We start from the raw sequence: 22,824 nt of genomic DNA on the forward strand, positions 1-22,824 counted from the left end.
CAAAAATGGTAGAATGAAAAGCATATATAGCATACCTGAGTAACTCAGGCAGGCTAGGTGACTCCTTGTCACCGACCCGTTTCGAAGTGGAGGCCAATAAATCAACATAATCGTTATTGATCGCAGCCTCGGTCCGAAGAACAAGGCACTGCTGACTAATGCCATAGAGCAATTGATTGCAAGGAAAAATATTCTGGTTGGATTTCCTGAAAGCAAGATGAACCTAATTTACCAAAGCAAAGGTGACAAGCATAAGATGAGCTCGTACAGGCCAGTTGCAGTAACAGTTACAGTGCCGTCAGAGAATGCATTGAAAGGAATGGCGAAATAGCCTTTCAAAACTCCGCTGGGGTTGCAGTAGACAGCTTCATGTCCATCCTCGAATTTTATTTGCAGGTCACCTTTATATCTTTAACGATGATTTTTACATTCAAAGGAAAGGTATTTGTATCGGTTCCTGTGTCGCCCCGATCCTATGTGATATATTTTTAGCTGCTATTGACGATACCCTGAATCATGAATTTTCTAACCAAGGGGTACTCAAGGCTTTTAGGTATGTCGACGATTTTTTAATTGTTTTATCCAAACAAATAACCTTGACCAACACGGATTCAGTGAATAGCATTTTAACGCTTTTTAGACAATATGGCAATGGTTTGACTTTTACTCACGAACTGCCAACTAATGGTTCGTTGCAGTTTTTAGATATTAAATTACAGATAGGCTTGCATCATATCTGCTGGCATTACGCTCCACGAGCACAGAAAGAGCTTCTTCCATATAATTCTGCACATTCGAAGATAGTTAAGAGGGCGATTGCAAACTCGTGCCTGGAATCTGCTCTCACAAAGTCTTGTCCGAATGCAATGCATGACAGCTTTACAATCCGATTAACAGGCTGAATTCAGCCGGCTTCCCTGCGAGGTTCATCACGGCTGTGGCGGAGAAACTTCTTAAGAAGGCAAAACAAGAAAAACGTGGCAGCAGCACTGAGCGTCTGCTCAGAAAGAAGACCACGGTCGTGCCATATATGCACAAAGTCGCCCACAACATAAAAAAGTGGCCAACAGACATGGCATCCCGGTGGTTTTTTCCGCTCCAAAAAAGCTATCTGGGTTATGCCCGAGGATCAATGGAGGACTTCGGGGAAGCGGTTGCGGAGTGAAGCATGCCGAACCGTACGTGAAGTGTGCCACGGGCGTTGTTTACCAAATCCCGCTCAAATGTGGACGGATATATGTGGGCCAAACAGGGCGCTGCGTGAATGAATGCGCGGGGGAGCATGCCTTGTCAATCAAAAAAAAAAAAGAGGAGCGCACTTGCCCGCTCATTGCATTGCATGCAAAGGTTGTGTGCCTATGTTTCATAGCATTAAGGTTTTAGGCAAAAGTAACGACAAAACTTCCCGAGAACTTTTAGAAGCCTTCTATATCAAGAAAAAAAAAAAGGCGATACTTGCATAAGTGACACTTCTGTTACCCTGTATCGAGCGGAAAATAATTTTCTGCGCAGCTGCTGTTGAATTGAGGTGGGCTTGATTTGCAACCCTCCCCCTTCTTCTCCCATTACCCCCCCCCCCTTCCTTTTTGGGGCACGTGTCAAAGCAGTCTATATATTGTGGCTTCTACACAAATAAAAAACCAGTTGAAAGTTTGCGCTCTATCCGTTCAAGTCTTTTTTTCCTGTGTTTGTCCGTTTGTACGCGCAACGCTTCCCGTTACAGTAAAGTCGGTGATATATTAAGAAATGCAAAGAAATGGAACAGAAAAGTATTTTCAGCACACTCTGTCCAATTTCATGCGGAATGCACCGGGAAAGTTTTGGGGTTTTTTGAAGGAGAAATCGTTAATTGACCAAATTATACACGAGGGGTGCCCGGTCCTTGAGAAGCGAAGCATTGCTGAACATTTCAAAAAGTATTTTCTCCGTCTTTTTTCCAGTTCATGTGATCCACCATCTTCAAATGATATAGCAAATATTGCACCGCCAGATATGGTTTCGCAACCAGGCGTCCTTTCTATACTGCTTAATCTGAAAACTAAATCCTCACCTGGACTAGGTGGCATACCGAATATTTTCTTGCACAGATACGCAGAAAAATTGTCCCACTTTTTAGTTACTATTTTTCATGCATCATTGTCCTCTGCTGTCCTTCCTAGTGACTGGTTAAAAGCACGTGTCGTACCTGTACCAAAGAAGGGTGACGCTACACTTTTAACGAATTATCATCCAATATCACTAAAGTCTTCCTGTCGCAACTTACTGCAACATATTATAGCCAAAGAGATTAACAAGTTCCTTACTGATAAAATTATTCTCTCTAATTGCCAGAATGAATTTAGTAAAGGCTTTTCTACAGTTACCCAATTAATTACCATCGTTCATAACTTCGCAAATGTTCTTGACAAGTCTGGGCAAATTGATGTAATATTATTGGATTTCAGGAAAGCGTTTGACGTTGTTTCACACTTACAGCTTATCGAAAAACTCGAACTGATTAACCTGCCAACATACCTAATAATTGGATAACTGCGTGCATTACTAACCTTAAGCAGTTCGTTCAAATTGACAATAACTTTCCAGGTGAGCTTCCTGTAACTTCAGGTGTCCTACAGGGCATTGTTTTAGGGCCCTTATTATTTCTAATATATATTAATGACATCGTTAACATAATTACAGTGCCCGTACAAATCAGATTATTCGCGGATCACTGTGGGCTGTTTAATGAAATAACATGCAGTGAGGACCAAATTGTACTTAACTCCAACCTTCAAAACATGTATACTGGTGCTGTAGGCTGAATATAGAACTAAATGCTAACAAATAAGTTTTCATGAAAATTACTAAGAACATTAAGAATTTATTGGTCGTTCCTTCGTTTATGTATATGCCTAGGTATTTATATTTCTTGACTACGTGTATAACTGGCTGTTCAATTGTCACCACGTAATTGCTCATCTCTTCCTTAGAGATAATTCCAGATTTTTCTGTCTCAAATAGCAAGCCTAGATTTGTGTCTGTGTTTCCACACATATTAGCATGTGTCTGTAAATCTTTCTTGCATTTCCGCTAGTAGCAGTATGTCGTCCGCATACATCAGTCCGGGGACCTTCTGTTGCACTATTTGTCCATTCCCTAATTCAATGTTTTGCATGAAGCACCCGCAAAGATAATCTGAAAAAAAAGGGGAAGCGGAATGCAGCAATAATGGACAAAGATCACTTTGGGCGCCAGAATTAAGATGAGGTGGTGCGTGGAATCTGTAAAAGAGTAATGGTGCCAGCGCTAACATTCGCAAATACCATTCTATGCTTGAAATCCAATATCTTGTCGGGGTTCGAAATTAACCAAAGATTGGTAGGCCGGTTGGCTTTGGGAGCCCACGGTAAAATCACAAATGAGGCAGTGCAGCGTGCCATGGGTTGGGCCTCTTTTGAATCAGAAGCATAGAGCAAAATTTACTTCGAAGAAATACTCAGGAACATGGATCACAATAAATGGGCGGCTAAAGTGCACAAGTACTTTTACCTGAAAAGCGTGGACACAGAATGCAGGAGGAGTTCAAGAAAGTGCAAGAGCGTTTTTCATTCCTCCCCATCGGAATGCGCCCGCTGTGGCGGGGATCAAATCCGCGACCCCGTACTCAGCAGCTTAAAGCCAGAACCACTGAGCTACCGTGGTGTGTGTATGTCTATGTGACTTAGGCCATGTTTGTTCTTTGTCACCCAAATATCAAGCCTTACCTTCGTTGCGACCCGCCACGGTGGCCAAGAGGATACGACGTTATGCTGCAGTGCACGAGGGCTGCCGAGCACGGGGTTTCTCAGCCGTGGCGGAATGCAAAACCTTTAGTTACACGATGAAGAGCCCTAGGAAGTTCAAATTAATTCGGAGCCCCAATACGGCGTCTCTCGTTGCCCTTCTCTGGCTTTGAGGTAAGCCACATTTTGATTTGACATTTCATCACTGCTACCAGGGAGGAATCGTGCAGCTGTCCATCGCTGCAGGCGTCCTCTACTCGTACGTGCTGGGCAGGTTCCTCGAGTGGAGCTGCTCGCCATGGCGTGCTTCGCTGGCGCCATCGTGCTCGTCGCCGCTAGCCAGTTCTCCGTGGAGAGCCCCCGCTGGCTTCTGCTCAATGGCCGCAAGATAGAGGCACTCCAGGCACTGAGCAAACTACGAGGGATGGGTGCCAGGGCATGCACCACACGCTTTCATACCACGCTATTACTGTCATCCACGCATTGCTTCCGCCTACAAGCATTACAGAGCTCTATGGGATCTGCGGCGCCCCCGGTCACGTGAAGAATAATTATGACAGATAACAGCCGGCGGCGGTTTGTCGTCCTGTAGCAAAGGTTGCTCTTGCGTCACTATTATTTCCCTTAAGAGGCCCCTTAAACAGTTTTTCTCGTGCGCCTAGACGCAGAGGTTATCTCTCAAGGAATGTTGGCTCACTGGCTGGCAGTTTCTTGTCAGTGTGTTCTAATAACACAGGTGTGAGTAGTTAAACATTACCCTGCCCTCAATCCGCGGTGTTCCCCTTCAACTTTTACACCATGTGGCCATCGCTATGTCCCGCCTCATTCAAGCAGTGATGCAAGCGTTGTCTACTTCGGGTTGATTAGAACCAAGTGTGTTCCCGCGTCTCTTTCCTACGTGGTAAGACTGGGCTTACATGGAGCGAAATTGAAGAGGAATTGCGCGCGGTTGATGCAGACGCGGTGGCAACACGCAGATCGTTTGCACTTCCTTTTTTCTTTTTGATGCGGAATTGAGCGAGAAGAGACGGACTCCGCCGAGGGCGTTCGCAGCATTGCAGCATGCGTATAGACAATGTAAAAACTACAATGTAAATACACCACTCCCCTCTGTAATGTTTGTTGACCCTGAGTGTATCATAAATAAATAAGAAAACAAGTAGCTGTTTACGGCAATATTTTGGTTTGAGTGTCGCCTGATAACATGAAAATATCTAATAGGTAGGCTTACGACTGTCTCTATACTACGCGGGTAATATTTGTTTGTAGCTGTCAGCATAAAAAGAAAGCGCTGCCACTAACTTATGAATTTGGCTAAATGGGCTACTTATAACGTTTCGCTACTCCAAAATCTAAAAAAAGAAATTAGGGCGCACAAAAAAATGAAACCACATCTATCGGGAATTAAAACCCACACTTTCTGCGTCGGAGGAGGAGACGGTACAAAAGTCTTTTATTTTAACGCGATAGCGTTAAGGGCCCTGTGTCGCAGAAAATCCGGCGTCGTTGTCGGTGTCGGCGTGGGCGCGCCGGCGTCGTTGCCGGAAATAATCTTGCCGAACCACCCCGATCACACAGGCCCTCTGCGTGCGCAAGGCGTTAGTGAGCAAAATTTAATTTCCGAAAATAAAACCGTCAGAAAAACTCGTAAAGTACGACTTAACCACAGCCTACAGACGTGATAGCGTAAGATTGTAATTTGATATATACAAGAAAACATAATTCAGTTGCCGGGAAGCCTGATCATTGCAGCCAGGGATCTTTGAAAGCTATCGCGTTCCACTCTTAAAGCGAAGCTTAAGCGTCCTCTAAATTATTACATGAGAGTAAACTTTCATAAATGCAAAGAGCTACAGAAGTTTAAGGCTGAAAATACATTCAAAAGTCAGGCAAGCACGTGCAAAGCGCCCAGTAAGGACGTCCAGTCCGGTGGCGCTTCTTGTGCATCTTCAACGTCAGCAGCAGACTCCCGAAAAAAAAATGATATCAGTGCGTCCCCGTTGTTCAGCATGCTTGTCGTACATCTACTGCGCCAAGGCTATGTAGGCCACGTAACATGATCACGTCATATGTTAGGTCAAAGGCATTTTTAAAAACGCAGGAAACGAATTGAATAAGGGGTGATATGTAATTATGTTTGAGTGTTCCTTGGAAAATGTCCCCGAAGAACAGGGCATCCCTACAGTCTACAACACTGCCATCAATCCTATCAGCATGAGGACACAAACAGCAGTTTGTCAACCACAGCACAACAGCCCCTTTCGTGCCCCCCCCCCCCCTCAACCTGGTTTGAATACTGAAGTCTAACTCGAGCTGGCGGATTTCTGACGGACGATATGACATGTAGTAAAGCACGTTGCATTTCCCTCGCAACGCTGGTTGTTTTTTTTTTTTTGGATCTCGGTTTGCGAGGATTTTTCTTCTTTCATTTTAGGGAAACTATATACAAAACTTGACTCTCTGACAAATGTGGAACCTGCGGCTACCGCTGAAAGCGGCTTTTCAGAACTGCGTGTGACCGCTGTGCTGACCAAGGAGGTCAGTGTTGGCATGGACGGGCAGCGCTCGCGTCTTTCTACAGCGTGTAGTCGCCGTAGTTTACTTCCTGCGCACACTTGCAGTGCACAACGAGCGTAATACAGCGTTGGTATCATTTTGTTCGTTCCGCAAAGGAAGACATCGCTGCTCCAATTTTCATGTGAGAACCTCTCCGCCTCCCATGGGCTACCCCATTGCCCGAACTGTAGCAGACGATCTGCCGTCTCAGGCGGAAGTGGGACATTGGTTTGAAGAAGCATCTAGATTTATTACATTTCTATAACTATTATTAGGGTTTCACAAACTACTATGTATACGTAGCTATTCAAAATAACGTTTAATGCATTGGCATGTTTCAAGCATTCTTGATGACGCAACGTGGGTAGCCAGTTGGATAGGTCGTCCCTACTGACGTCACGCTCCCCCTTACGTAGCAGGAACCGGGCGGCTGGAAACTCACAGGAGCGGCGTCACTGCGATCGATAGCAATGCACATTTTAAAAACCTTATAGTAAATTACACGCTTTCGCGGAGCGCTTCGATGTCTCACTTAATGACCAGAAGGACCTACACTAACGGCTCAGCACTTTTGTACAAGATCGTCGAAGTCGTTTCAGGGTTCCTTTAAAGCCACCGATGTTCGACTCCCTTCAATGCCTTGTCCACGGACCTTGCACTGCGAAGCGCGGCGTGCCCATAACGCTTAAGCGTTAATAGTGCAACAGCCATCCCCACAGGCGAGCGTAGATGTTGGAAGGCGCGCTACACTTACATTTCATACGGATACGACAGTTGCAACGTGACCAACAAGCGCCGCAGTTTCGGTTTTAAATTTCTGGTGACGCGACTTCCGGAATCCCCAGTTAGAGCAACGGCCATGACTGCGTTTGCGTGTGCGCGTAGCATACGAGCACTGGTATAGTGTAGCGGTGGTGTGTACGTACGGTTGTGTTTCTCTGATACACATCTGGCCTGCTCACGTTTTGATTGGCCGGTCTTAAGAAGCGTAACGTATGCAACCGGCAATGTGCACGACCAGCATTGTTAACGATCTTAACGCTAGTAACGCAGGGTACGGGCTTTACGACAGATGCGCTTTGCTAACGTTACGACCGCAGTCTCAACATACCTTTAGAGTGCAGCATATGAGGTGCGCACGTACTCAACCCTTTTCGTGCACAAAGCAAACGCTGCGCATACGCACTACGGTTGTACGGTAGCTAATAGCTACATGTGGCAGCGGTCTGCTACGTTGCGTAGATGCCGCATCGTGGCGGGGTGCCGCAACGAGTTTACTGAATAAGCGCACTCCGGCTTGCTGAGGACGACTGAGTTTGGCTTACGTTTGTCGCGTCGTAGGCGCAAAATCGGAAGTGGCGTCGTCGTTAACATACAAGACCAAATTTGCACTGCGCGCCACGGTCACATTTAGAAGCCGGAGCGTTGCGGGCCCCGCGCTTTGCAGTGCAAGCCTGCGAGGCATTGAAGGAGTGGAAGCACCACGGAAGCCGTGTTGATTGCCAATAACTCCGCTTCTGCTGCACGCATTGAGTACTTTTTGCGGCAAGGTATTTCTGAAATAGCTTATTTCCCCTTCAAATGCCTTTCTCCACTTCGATAAACAGTGGTTCAGGGTCCTTTAAAGCGGCTGGTGCCTAAGGTAGTGGAACTTGTGACTTCGTATTGTTCCGGTAGAAAGTTTATTAAAAATGTAACTATGCTGTTTTAGGTGCCCAAATCGCGATTTGATTATGAGCACGCCATAGTGTAGGACTCCGGAATAATTAACGTGCATATAAACCTCAGTACAAGGGTGTTTTTGCATTTAGCCCCCATCGAAATGCGGTCGCCGCGGCCGGGATTTGATCCCGGGACCTCGCGCTTATTAGCAGCCCAACACCATAGCCACTAAGCAATCATAGCGGTTACCACGCTCATTTCTAAACCACAAAAAAATACACGGGCCCTATAAAGAGCTCTACCGTATATCTCGCCATTTATCTCTTGATTATTTGCACGAACTCCTGGCGGTAGTGTGTAGACCCAGAAATTGTATTCCATACAGCTCTGGACGAAACTGAAATGCACAACTTTTTCAATTTCTGTCGACCAGTGCCACCGACGCTTCTAGTGGGCAGTATACGAATGATTATTTTTCTTTGATGCCTTTATTATTTGAGGCAAAACACTTAAAAATTATGTGGCACAACTGGGGTTTGTCACTTTTGCAGAGTAGGTGCCACAAAGAACCAAACCCTTGAGAATGGCGCCCACCTCGCCGCAGCTGACATGCCGCGAGTGCTCGACCTGAAATCAAGCTAGCCGTCGCATTCCACTGCCACTACCGACCTAGGCCATGTCAAATAGCTCGTGTGTTGCTTTGGGACGTTAAGCCATCTTAATATTTCTCACGGCATCTCCCCCACGCAGCTAGGAACAAAGGCACGTGCAGAATATGACGAAGCATATAGGAGAGCGCTGGCTTGCCACGTTGTTTAAGATCTGTGTAGCTGCTGCATCTGTCCCTTCCACCGCGCTGCCGCGCTTCGTAACAACTAAACACAACCGAGTTCTTAGAGAAAATTGTCATTATCTACCTGCCCTCGAACCATCCTTGGTCCGCGCAGGTAGACAACGAGTGTCAGGCCATCGACCAGTTGTTTGCCATCTTACCCACGCCCGCCTCGAACTTCCTGCTCGCTGTGCACGTGTACTTGCTCCAGCAGTTATCAGGTATCAGCATGGTCATCCTGAACGCTCACTCCGTGTTCTCCGCGCCCGGAGTTTTCGTGAGCGCCTCCACAACGTTCGTCATCATTGCCAGCCTTCAGGTGAGCAGACCTCACTCTTTCTATTGGACTGTCAGCATGTAATGGAGCTCTCCATTGCCGGGGGCTTAATTATTTAGGTTTTCATACATGATAATCACCCGGTGCGGAGACCTGACGCTATTCAGAGTAAGCAGTCGTACGCCGGCTCAACATGAGCCCAAGGACTCCATTTCGTCACCACCGCGTCTGCATAGCGTTTCAAACCGAAAGGTCTTGTACTCATTCAGTTTACTTTACTTTTTCTTTTAAAAAAAACTAAATTGTTCGTTGTACGAATGTACAAAGAGTAGATTGTCGTTCCTGTTTTTTTGGAACACTGGCTCACTGTATTGACAATGCCTGCTTGCACATACGGACCCTTTTCACGTTTTGTCACCCTGCTTTTTGGAAGACTGCGGCCGCACCCCTAACTCCTTCCGTTTTTATAACAAGATCAACTGATTTTTGTACATTTCCTTCGCCCCCATTTTTCTTCCTAAATTCTATCATTTTCTCGTCTTACTCTGTGCGCCAGCTTGTTCTCCTCCCCTCCTCCTCCGTCATTGATGGCTGGAGAGAATGAGCTACGCCTGCATAAGCGCTGCTAGGAAAAGAACTTGCTCCCTGACAAAGACAAGTCTCATTATCAAAGCGCTGGCTCCAACGACATTGCCTGATCGACCACTTATTTCATCACTGCGCTTGACAGCCCCCAAGGAAACAAGCTACCAGTTAAGGGACAGGAACGATTGCAGTTCCTGAATATCTCATTTTATTTTTTCTGTACCCCTGGAATTCGGAAAAGTAGGGTCTCGTATTGTCCAAAGTTTGGGCTTCATACAGACCTAGGATTTTGCTATAGAATATACTACAGTCAAATGTCTTTATAACGAAGTGCTCGGGACCTCCTAAATCCTCCATTATACAGGTGACTTCGTTGTAAAGGTCGTGCTCCGTACCGCTCACAATAGAGCAGGCTAAGTACGTTAAACATAAGAATTGTTTAACATGAATTAATTAGAGGCTTCTTTAAATGAGCTAATTTTTTTGTAAAAACTTCACCTCACAGAATTTGCGACCGCAGCCAATTTTATTGCACCGTGGTTCAAACAGCTCCTCAGCGAAACGAAGGATCTACACAAAGCAGCAGTCACCGAGTGCCGTTATCACCTCCCTTGCCGTGAAAATTATTGGTTGGTTCGCATGATCTTCATCCCTGTGGCTTTTATCCGTATTCGCGACCATCTCTAGATGGCTTTGAAGGCGTCGTTGGTTGTCAGTTACGATTACACTATCATGTTGTCATAACGTCGTATTCGCCAGCCCTCGCGCCCGCTGATTGCTGGATGTGCGTCATTAACGCTGCCTTTTAAGGCACGTCCACACAAGCGGGAGATCGCATGCGGCAAGCCGCGCGCGACAGAAAGCGGGCCGCGAAAACGGGCGAGTGGCAACATTTTCCTGCCGCGGAGCGGTTTTTTGAGGCATGCCTCCCGCCATCAATTAGTGAAACCAATGAGAAGCGGCGGTTTAATACACGCTAAACGTGGCAAGGAACTACACCCTGTCTCACCGTCGCTGATCATGCCCCAGTAATTCCAGTTGAGAGCAAAATCTATCCCCGGCCTGGCCGCGGCGGAAAAGACGCTTGCAAGTGTGGCCATGCCAGTGTTGGCGCATTCTTCCGCCTGCGGCTTTTCCCTCTAGTGCGCGGGGACGTACAGTCGTGAGCAAAAGTTTGTGCACCAAAGGTGCCACAATTTTTTTTTGCAGCCTGGGCATTCCGGCTGAAATCAAAGGCGCGCGCCTACGTGCACGTGTTTGACCAATACAATGTATTAAGCCAATTCGAGGCCGGGGAGCTGTGCTTGAATATTTAAATTTTTTGCTGATGCCGTGCTCCCAAAACTTTTGCTCGCGATTGTACATTTAGCGCTATCGCAGCAGTTAGGGCTCGCACATTGGTGACGTCGGCGGAGGGCAGTGGTGGCGCCACTACTTGGCCGTTCGTTGTAAAGCAAAACCTCTGCAGTTCGCGACGCCCACATTCCTTCGTTGTACAGGCAAATTTGTTTTAGTGGTCTTCGTTGCAGAGGCATTCAAATACAATGAAAGATAGGAATTCAGCCGCGACGTAATCAATCCTTGGTTATACGGGTCATTTTGCTAAAGAGGTTCGTTGTCGAGGCGCAAGACTATATTGCTGCTTATAAACAAATAATTGCGAGGAGCCTCCATCATTATTTTCTTTTAGGTTTGTTATTTGAAAAGAAAAGTTTTACTTTGGAAAAGCGTTATCCAGAACATGCATAAATGGTTTAAATACCCTGACCAAATTTGCCGCAAATTAAATAAAACCTGAATGCTTGCATTCTACAAGTCCTGGTGCATGTGCATGCAAACTTCGCCAAGGTTGACTCACACAAACTACATAAAATGTGTGGATAAATAGTGCGAACAGGGTAAGATTGAGAAAATAATAAAGCGACTAAACGAAGTTGAAAGATTCTAAACATGCGTAGTAATACTGCAGAACACAAATTCTCATGAAAATATGGCCAGAATGCAGATCGTTCTTTGCAAAAAAAAAGTGTAAACTAAAAATACTGCTCCGTAGGTGGTGCACCCCGAACCCTCGGAAGCTGGCTCCTGCAGCTGCGCTTTCCTTACTACACAGCAGTGACGAGATTTTTGTTGAGCTGTCTCTGGTTCAGAGTATCCCTTGATTTTTCTGTGGTCTGTCTGGTTGCTCAGACCGATCAATTCCCAAGTCGGAAGGTTGCACAACACCTCTAGAACTTCCCAAATGCCTTTGTGCCTTTGTTGAACCGCAGTATGGCTTGAGATGTGGCCATCTCAAGTCAGCGAAGCAAATTTTGTTTGAGATACATCAACCCAGTCTTGCTGTTGAGACTTAACCGCATTTTGTGGTTTGCACCAAATATAGCGACAGCAGAGCTTTTCGCTTGTCAGCCTCTCATTTGTAGGAAGCAGATACTCCGTCGGAGGACTGGCGAAAAGTGGAGAATGAGCTGGTGCCAACTCAGCCAGGGCTAGTTCTCGCTTGTTGTTACAACAGGAAAACTCACCATTTGGCCAAAATTGTGGTTGTAAGCTTCATCAGTAGAGAATTGATAAAATAAAAGTCCCTAGCTACCATGCCTCCATTAGAGTACTATTCCGAGGTCTCCTGGTTAGAGCAATGCCTTAGCCTTTTACGCATGAAATATAATGCTATAGCGCAATTTTGGATTGAAAATCTAAGAAAATGGCTTTGAAGGAAGAAAAAACCGTAAGTTTCACCCGAAAAGCGAATTAATAATAGCCATAGCAATGTATTAGACAACTTCACGAAACCAGGTTCGTAGTTTCATCAGCCGTATCAATTGCAATAAACATTGACTTACTAATCACTTACCGAGTCACGCGCGCACTGGCAAACCTGAACAGATGTCACTCGATGACAACGAACACTGGCTGTCGCAACACTGATGCGCTGAGGAACTCCGTCCTCGGGGAGCGATTTCTTCGGACTGCCTCTCGCTCTCTCGCTTCAACGTCTGGCCGGCATTTGATATTACGCAACCTCCAACACTAGGTTCGCGAGAAAGCAGCGCACGTAAAGCGACGAGCCATCTCGGCTCGTCCAGTCTTTGCACCCACAGCAGATTGCCTCCAAGATTGAGTTGAATGCTTATGTTCATGTGCTATACATGAAGCATGGTGGGAGTAAAAGCTGTACTCAAGCACCTGACCAGTTGCTACTACCTACAAAGCGCTGCGAAGCAGTGACATCCTATTTTGGAAAAATAAAACATGAAATACACAAATTGATACACTAATACCAAAACAGCGTTATACTAGACACAAGTTTAACTGCGTACAATACATTTACGTATACATTTTACGCATTTAAACAGCGATTTATTTTACGCCGCTTTTAGGTCATGTTACGCCATTGTCTCCATGTACCATTGTAAGCTCCCTCCACTATGTATTTGGCGCTCTTTGGTCATCACTAGGCCTTTGCGCCATTAAAAACAATTTTTTAATCAGTTGTATACTCAAAGCGAAAATTAGCCTATATGCGAGTCTTTGTAGGTGATGTGCCTAAAAACTAAGCATCCTTGAAAATTAACTACAAAACAAAACGGCAGACTTGCGATAGTTTGTGTACTTGTTAGTAAAACCGCTGACTGCAAACAGTTCAACTTTCTGTCCCATGTTTTTTGTTGTACCGCTTTTTTTTTTCTAAAAACAGCTCTTGTGTGGTTTACGTCGGCTCTACTCCAACCTTTATTCCAAACCATATTGCGCGAAAGCAGCCACTGCGTGTTAGAAAAACGAGCCGTCAGCGGCGTTGGCACTGGTTACTGTCAAATTGAGCTAGTGTACGTGCATTCGCGATCCCATTGCCGCAAAGTCCCATCTACAGATCTTTCGCTACTTTAACTAGACAAAGCAGAGTGAAAATAGAAATTAGTTAGGTCGTCTTATACGACGACGTAACTCGCGCTATCAATTTTCAACTTTCTATTATTGATCTGCCTCGCTGTATGATTAAAGCAGTCTCTCGAAGAAGCGTCATAAAAGGAATGCTCTCAGCGACAATGCGATCGGCACGACAAGGGTCATTCGCGCCTGTTCGCGAAAGAAAACTAAGACGACTTGAAGATCGGTCAGCGGAGCTAACCGCACGGAGAAGAGTTGCGCTACTCTGCATTCATTAGTTAATGATTCTGTTAATTTGTGGATTGCAGTTTCGGCTTCGACATCTTCCTAATTGTGAAATGCTGTAACGCGGACGGATTTTCACCAATCACTTAGTGGATCGATAGCGAAGCATAGTTGCAGCATTGCTCTATTGGCGAATCGCACACGTTGTCATAGTATCGCGTCGAGGGGCACAGAATGGAATGCATTTTTCTCCATCTGAAAGCGCGCTTCACCGCTATGGAAGCAAATACGGCAGTTGTTACAGCAATGATGAGCACACCGATCTGCTCGGGCTGCGCTACCACGGGTATACGCTACACCACAACAAACCACAACACACACAAAGTGCTGAGGTGAGGAAAACGTGTACTACGTTGATCTTTTTGAGCATGTACAAGGTGGCCCGTGGCATTCCCTACTACCAGTGCAGTCTAACGGCGGCGACGAAAAGTTCTGCGCATGCTCAGTGGGTGAATCCTTTCTTTATGGGGTTTTACTTGTCAAAACCAGTTCTGATTATGAGGCACGCCGTAGTGGAGGGCTCCGGAATAATTTTGACCACCTAGGGTTCTTTAACATGCACTACAACGCTAGCACACGGGCGTTTTGCATTTCGCCTCCATCGAAATGTGGCCGCCGTGGCCGGGATCAGTGGGTGCAGCATAAAGGCTTCGCATGCTTGACGTCCCGTCATTGCGCTCGTCGTCAGCTACGTCCAGTTTTAAGGCCGAGAAACAAAGTATTAGCCTCGTGAAAATGTCTATAGAGGTTCATGAAAGGAGCCGTATTGGAACGTCAATTTTTTTACCACTGCATTCTAGGGGTGAGCATTTGTTTGCGAACATTAGCGAAATCTGAGAGCGGACATAGTGATTTTGTCTATAATTTACTCGAGTGTAAAATGGCAGAAATGGCTCCGGCCGAAGGCTGTTTTACCAAGTATCCATGCAAGCAGTAGTTGATCCCATTTAGCAGCTATTAAGTTGTAAATGTGCTTAAACAATTTACAATTTCATGGGGCTTAGCGCCATCTGTGTGAGGAGGGAACACTTCCGGCGGAAGAAAAAATAATTGGACGTCATATCCGTCAAATACAGAAGTGACGTCATTTTGTTCTCATCGGCGCGAAATTTGTTTTCGGAGGCCTGCCATTAGAGCTGTATATTCAAATGCCCCGCCATTCCACTTCATGGGCGTTCCGAATTTTCAGCGCGAAAAGCGATGCCGGAAAAGATCAGCCGTACGGGTGTCGAAATCGCATCGCTGCACAGAACATACTTTCTTTGGAGGCCGACGAACACTTTGGGCGTATATTGCGTAGAGTGCTCGTCCTTTCGTCGGACACCAAGCCCGTCGGCCAGTGCTGTTGCACGAAAACAACTAAGTAAACAAGTATCTGACGGTCGCAACTCACTACTTTTGACTGCACAGGTTAAGAAACAATAAAACTACCCGCGTCACCTAATTCAGACAAACGTCGACATGCAACACAACACATATGAGGGGGGCTATTGTAACAGGTGAAATTTACGAGCGCCTTTCCACGCACTCCAAGAGTTGCATGGCATTGCATATAGCGGCGTCAACGCCCGCCGCTATCGATGGGCGCTCTCACGGTGGGCCCTGAAAAAAGGTATATATTGATAATGATCCAGTAAAATACAGTTGTATCTTTCTCACCATGCATATAAATGATTTAGGAATTTTATTTTTTGAATGAATCTAACTGCGTCTCGCTTTATTTTAAAAACGTTTTTTTTTTTCCCAGTGTTGATTCCCCCCAAACATAGTCGCGCTTCAATCGCTGCTCCCATAACCACCCTTGCTGATGTCGGTGACAATTGGTTCTGAACCGCTTTTCGCCCGAAGCTTCGCGACCTATGTGGATCGACCTTGCGACCTGCGAGCGCTCCGATGACGTAATGCGCGCGAAGGGATGCTACTCTTGTCACACATGCGCACAAGAATTCTGCGGTGCAGCTAGCTCGTAGTACTGATAGCCACGCGACCCCGTGTTCACGCTGAAAACGTTCAATATAGTATATAGCTGTTAAGCGTGCTTAAGCCCGACTATACTAATGGTATCTTCGACTGGTCGCGTCGGAGCGCTCTTGATCGCTCTCGCGAGCGGCGTTGTCTTCGGCTGGTTGAAAGAGGGTGCGCGCCTTGCGTTCGGCTGGTTCTTTTCGATCGCTCTCCTCCCGCGTCGAGCGCTCTGAGGCGCTCCGCGCCCTGTCGTCGGAGCAGTCGTCCAGATGAGAGCGTTTCCAGCAACGTCATCACAGCACAGCGTCGCCGTTCTTGGCGACCGTCCACCGTAGCCTAGGCAACCTAGGCCACAGCATGCTGGCGGCTCAACGACGCATCCGCCAGTTTAGCTTTGGATAGGCGAAACATCGGACGTTAGCAGTAGTCACGTGGTTTCGCATCTGCCATTTCCCCCTCCGATAGCGACTCACACGTTCGGCTTGCGCGCTTGTCCTTTACCTCTGAGTTCGGGGAACGGCGGATCTGCACGACTCTGCTTCGGGGGATGGATGCGATCAGTCGAAGATACCGTAAGTGAAACATGTAGAAACCAACGAGAAAGGTTGGACGTATGTACAGGTGCCCACAAAATACCTCGAAAGGCCATACCGGTGGCCGCTCGTCGGCGGAGCACACCCGCGGAAAAATACAGCCTTGATCTGCGCGGCATCCAAGGCAAGCAAGCCTCGCTCCTTAGTGCATCTAGATAGGCGCTGCCTTGCGTCAAAATCTCGCGCTTTGTCCCTCTTAGCGCTGCGACAACACATCTGGGGGTGGTCGGGGCCTGGGATGGTATTTGTAGCGATTCCTTTCCGATGCTAATGCCTTTTCGCGCTTTTCGCACTTGGTCAGTGGTCAGAGCGACGGTCCGCTAACGTTATCAATGGTATCAACCGGCCGTGAGCGGTGGATGAGAAGACTAGGATAGAATAAAGCATAAGGCATCGCTACAAAATACCGTCCCTGTAGGCTACAGCGTGCTCGCGCTATGCAGCGTGATCTCGAAACGCGCGCGTAGACCTTGTGGCGTATTCTCGTCGGAATCTTCATTCATTCTAAGAGATAGTCTTGCTTTCTGGATAGCTTGCGTGGATATTCGGAATCCTTGAGTGCTGATAACTGAGTGGTGACCAGTGAGTTCACCATACCCTACTTTTGATTATACCTGTCTTGCATATCTGAATCAATTATTTCGCCTAAAGAAACTCTGAATTCATAGCTTATCTTTCATGTTGGCGAGCGCCACGGCTAGCCTATAACAGCACTGTATAGCGCACATTTCAACCGGATTATCGTGTTGCGCGATGTATTTTAGTCCTTGTGCAATTATATTCCGCCGCATTTACTACTTGCGAATAAGAACACAACTTTGACTGTAACACGATGGCTCCTTCAACAAGGATGACTGCGTGCAGTAATAAAAGTTTTCAAATGACATCAGACGGCGTATTCCAACACGCCAATTTCACGCACAGGAATTAATCTTATGCATGCGGCACTATAATAAAGGTCTCTTCAATGCTTCGCAGTCACAATGAACATCGCATATACATAGTGCGCTATTTATTTACGAAATCTGGCCGCTTCGTTGCAGATTTAGTACTGAGCACTCTAACACTTGATTGCGTGTCTGCTGTGGTTGGCGCGAACATTCAATTTTTCGTTCAGTGTGGTGATACGTTGCTAATAAAGGGGTGTTCAGCTGTGTGAGTTAAATGCTTAAAAAAAAAGTTCAGTGTGGTCCCATATCAGTTACTAAGACGACTTTGACGGCGAAAACTTCAATGCGCTGACGTCATTTCATTTGCGATTGTTTGCTTATGTAGGTAATTAATTAATAACTATTAATTGGTCGTAATTCGGTTTATTCATTTCTTACTTGCTGTTACGGAGTCTTTAATTGATCCTAATTAATATGTACTGCGCTTTAGAATTCCTAGTCTTAATTTGGCTTGACGAGTCTTAACACGGAGTCGAAATGTTAAGTGCCTCTATTACTGTTCTCAACCCTTAATTACTTTGAATAATCGTAATTCTTTCATTAGTAATTCATAGCTGTCGTATGATGTCCGTGTTTTGGTCTTATAATTATTATAATTACTTTTATTATCCTTTGGGACTCTTAATTACCTAATTACTTTTAGCTACTCGGGGCCTAATTCACTTTTACATGCTTTATTGAACGGTATTGGTGTAGTATGCCGCTTTCTGATTTTTCATACCGCAAGTGTTGTCGACGATGGTCACATTCCGCGACTAATGAGCCAGTTAAGCCTTTCGCTTTAAAAGGCTCCGATTCTCGTTAACGCGCACGCACCGAGCGCTTATGGGGCTCTTGCGTTGCCCAGGGGGCGCTGCAAAAATGGTGCTAAAAAGCGCCCTCAATCCGAAACTGGGTAGTACCAAGCTCGGTCGTCTGCTTCGGGAAGCACGTTTACAATACGGACCGCCACTTTCGGTTGTGTTGTACCACGGCTTGCAGCGAATATCGGGTGCCGAAGATTTTTCCATGGGTGGCATGCTGCGTAAAGGCAAGAAATTATGCAACGCCGAATACGTGTACGCCGTTCAAGAAATAAGCGGTGAAGTTTTCGTGCGGTGTCAATCGCAAGTGAAGCGAGTCACGCACGTGCGAAGTTGAACTTCAGGTAAGGTTTGCACGCTGCTAGATTCAGGCATACAAACGCGAGGAAATGCTTTCGATAAATGAATTCACAGCAGCGATAAGCAGACATGTGTACGGAACTGCTCGAGTGCACGACGGTACGCGCCGCGACGGCAGCGGTCTTTCAGCATGCCGCGTGTACGAACTGCTCGAGCGCACGATCGTACGCGCCGCGACGGCAGCGGTCTTTCGATATGCCGCGAAACGGCGGGTCCTCCTGAAATCTTTGTTGACTGCATGCCGCTAGACAAGTAGTTATGCCTGCGCTGTAGTAGCGGCCATCTGTCTAGCAATTGATAAGCTCGCAGTAACGTACGTACGTGCCAATCGCGCTGCTGCGCGCGCTCGTGCACTGCTCGCTTGATGTAGGTTTTAATGACAGCGCTCCAACATCGATGTGCTGTAATCAATACTACCTTGCTGTGCTGCCTCAACGTGCTGGATTGAGGTCAAGGATGAGCACATTCAACTCTCTAACCTGTGCTGCTGGTAGTGGGGTAGTGAATTGTCACCGAATCAGCCCGACCATTAGTGGTCATTTGCACACACGTGGTCACTTCACCACTTCGCACCGGTCGAATTGTTAATTGTCGCTGTGGCCGGGTCTCGAATCGTGAATCACAAGCCATGCCTGCTGCTATGTCGGTCTTCCATTTCGCTTATCCAGCGCGACGAACTGCAGTTATCCAGCGCGCCCAACGCTCAGCAGCGTGAGGCCTTGAAGGAAAACGGTAGAATCAGATGTTGGGATTCAGAATTTCTTGTTCATGGCAGCCCACGACGCAGCAGTAACGACGGAGACGCTTTTTCGAGGCTGAGCTAGGTCTCTCCGGATCGGCGTAGCGATGTCTTCTGCTTCCAGCATTACGTCCCACGGCACACGGAGAGTCTGTTTTCGTAAAACTATAGGCTGCGGCCAGCTCGCAGCCTGGTCGCCATGGTCTGTGAGAAGTGACGAGCCTTTTCGCACTCTAAACAGGGCAGAAAATAGTGCGAATCGTCGCAAAACGCGGGTTAGAAACGTGCTTCGCCAAAGCCAGGGCTCAATACTTTCCAAGCTGGTACTACCCAGATGACGTTTTCGCCGCCACCAGGCGCCGCTACTATACCTCAAACTCCAGCGCAAGACGCCCATACCCCATCGCGCACACAGCGTTTTAAAGACCGCATCTGCACAGCCCCGCGGTGACAACACTAAAAGGTACCCAGCGCTACTCTTTTGGAGCAAGGTAACACCTATTTACATGCACTGGGGAGCGAGGCGAGCTTGCTAGGGTGACCGCGCATGCGCCGACCCTGGCACTATCCTTTCATCGGCGCGCTCCGCTGGCGAAAGGCCACCGGTCCGGCGTTCCGAATTATTTTGTGGGCACCTGTACTTTCATAAAAGAACTGCCGGATCCGGTTAACGTACAGTCAACCACAAAAGTTTGCGGACCACGCGAGCGCGTGGCCAAGAGCCTCTTCGCGACACTTCCGCTACGTCACCAGCGATCGACAGCAGCGCTACGTTGAAGACGCATCCCTCCTTAAATCTATGGCCTGTCTTTTCGCACTGTGCGCAAATATTTTCTACCTATCTCTTTCAACGTGACGCGCTCTTTGTTAGCCAGGGCTACTTGCTTATATTTTGAGAGCAGAATATCAGTACAAGTAATCAGACAGCGTATTCTTCGGCTGTTATCAGTTCTATTTTCGCGTAGCCACGCTGTTTTTTTTTTTTTCGTGAGTGCGTGAGTGAGCGGTGAGGCAGCCATGGGACACAGATGCTTAGTCAGTAGGCAGAATTTTTCCGTTCCTCCCCCATCGCTAAGTGACAGTAGCGGCCGGGATTTGATCGCCTGCGCCCAGGTTTTGCTGCGCAAAGCCCGAACCACCGCGCTGCTATAGTGGTTACATTTAGAAAAATAAGAATAATCGGGTGCGATGACTCTCTTATAACCCTTTGCGACACGGCGTCCTCGTTTGGGGACTCGAACTTCGGAGGCGCGTCCCACGCCACGTGTTTCTTCAAATGACCTAAAACTCAGTGTGCACATTCGTGTCCGCTTCCTGATGGGACAACTAGCGGTCAGTTAACTTCATTGTCCTGCGTATTGCTGCAGATGATCACTTTGCTGGAGACACTACCATGTTAGACAATCGTTGGACGTGCCGGGTTCCAAGACCAACGTCAAGCGTATTTTTTTTCTCCGGTCGACACGAATACAACCGAAAAAGCAAGTGTGCATGCGTTTCGGGCCTAATAGTTGATCTTTTTATGCAAGCATTGAAGCTGACGGATTTCAGAATAATTAGATAACGAGTTATACGCTAATTAATTTTTTTTACTGAAACTCGCACAAAACAGCACATTGCTTCGTCTTCTTTCTTGGAATGTAATAGTGAGCGTCTCGAAATGATGCCATGCGCATTTGACGCATTTGCAGACAGTGCATCATAATTCGTGTCTGAAGGGGATGAATTTATTCACAAGACATTTACAGAAGTGTCATGAAACATAGGTCTCTCAATGATCTAGTAGGAAGTGAAATGTCCGCCGTTTTCTAGCACCTTATTGATGCGTGTGGGCATCGACTCGTACAAAGATTCAGTAATCTCCGGTCGACCGCGCAGGCTTTCCCATTCTTGTGCGATCGCTTGCCACAGCGTATCGGCCATGCGGCCGCGGTTGGCTCGTGTGGACAGCCGTTTCTTCAACATGCCCCAGACATTTTCTATGGGATTCAAGTCGGCGCCACATGGAGGCCACTCAAGCTGGCAAACAGCATGTTCTTCTAGCAATGACTGGACGATACGTGCTTTATGGATCGGGCTGCGGTCGTGTTGAAAAAAATAGCAGCCGTCGCTGAAGGGACCGTCCAGCGCATACGGAACGAGGTGTCTAGTGATGACGTCGCAGTACCGTGACGCAGTGAAGGGCCCTTCCAGACGCACAAGGGGACCAAGGCCATCTTTGCTGATTGCTCCCCACACGCTCACGGAACACCGTCCACTGGATAGAACACTCTGTGTGTAATTAGGCAGATATCTGCAAGAAATAGCATACAATTGGGTTCCAGCGGCACGTCTAAAAATGTTGGGATTCCTCTTGCGTATGAACTTTATAATGCTGTTATAGAGTTGCAATAGAAAAGGTTCAAACATCATTAGATAGTACTGAAAGACCCACTGGCAGCTTTTAATTAGCTTCAGAGTAAGTAGTACTATGAAACAATCGTTAATGTTTTCAACATAATACCACTACAGAGAAATCTCGTAATGTCCAAAAGCTCATTTTCCGTGAAACATGTTGTGATGCAGAATTAGCTTCGTGAATTAACTGCCAATACACTGTAAACACACCGGCAGTTTAGTGGACGCCAAACCCGCTTCCGTTGGTCCCAGCGCGTGGAAAAAGTTGACTCGTCGCTAAAGATGACATCGACCCATTTCTCTGTTGTCCAATCTTTCATTGCTGTAGCGAACATGAGTCGTTCTTGTAGCTGGCTGTCTGAGAGGCAGGGCTTCTGTGCTGCTACGAAAGACTGCAGGCCAAGCTCACTCAGCCTTCTTAGTCTCAGACGATACCGTGAGCGAGAGCGCTTCTCGGATATCCTCTGCACTTTGAAAAGGATCAGCCACGATGGCGGCCGTAATCAGGCGGTCCTCTTCCTCAGTCGTGGCCCTTGGACGCCCACTACGCTCCATATCTGTGAATCTGTCATCGTCGCGGAAAGCTTGAATAATCCTATTCACGGCAGTCCGGCTCCTGTTGGTTCGGCGGCAGATTTCGCGCTGAGGTATTCCCTCTATAAATAAACGCACAATGTGCCTTCTTTCGTCAAGTGGAACACGCAGCGGCATCTTTCCAAATAGGCAATCACCACGTGGCCTGAAGCAAGTCTACTACGTTTTCAGCGACTGATGCGAAGATGCGCCTATGTGTGAAAGAAAATTTTCTATGCATCCGCTTTTTCTTTATTTTTGATGACAGTGAAACACCTCCCTACCCTTTCTCTCAAGACGCAGAAGCAGCAACACTCATTGGACCAAGATGCTGCCAACCAAAGTGCGCCAGTAAACGTCGCGTAAAAAAATCGTCGCAGCGCTTCGTGAAACTTATCTACCCACTGGCACACCAGTCGACAAAGGTTGCAGTGATTGCTCCGATACTGCTATCAAGCCAGATATGTGGCAGTCTTATCGCAGACAGCGCTCTGCGTCAACACAACGAACTAACAATGTCATGCACGGGAATAAAAAATTAACAGGCAGGCGAGTACCAAGAGGGCTCATATCCGGGAGAGCGCCCCTGTCGCCGCTA

General features: G+C 47.0%; 1 protein-coding gene across 1 annotated transcript in view; it reads left to right on the forward strand.

The window, feature by feature from the left end:
- LOC119446044 (solute carrier family 2, facilitated glucose transporter member 8) overlaps positions 1 to 22,824 on the forward strand; it is a 142,867-nt gene that overhangs the window by 115,646 nt on the left and 4,397 nt on the right. The gene's annotated exons all lie outside the window — the stretch shown is intronic.

This window comes from Dermacentor silvarum, chromosome 1, assembly GCF_013339745.2.
Source record: "Dermacentor silvarum isolate Dsil-2018 chromosome 1, BIME_Dsil_1.4, whole genome shotgun sequence".
Classification (NCBI taxonomy): Eukaryota; Metazoa; Arthropoda; class Arachnida; order Ixodida; family Ixodidae; genus Dermacentor; species Dermacentor silvarum.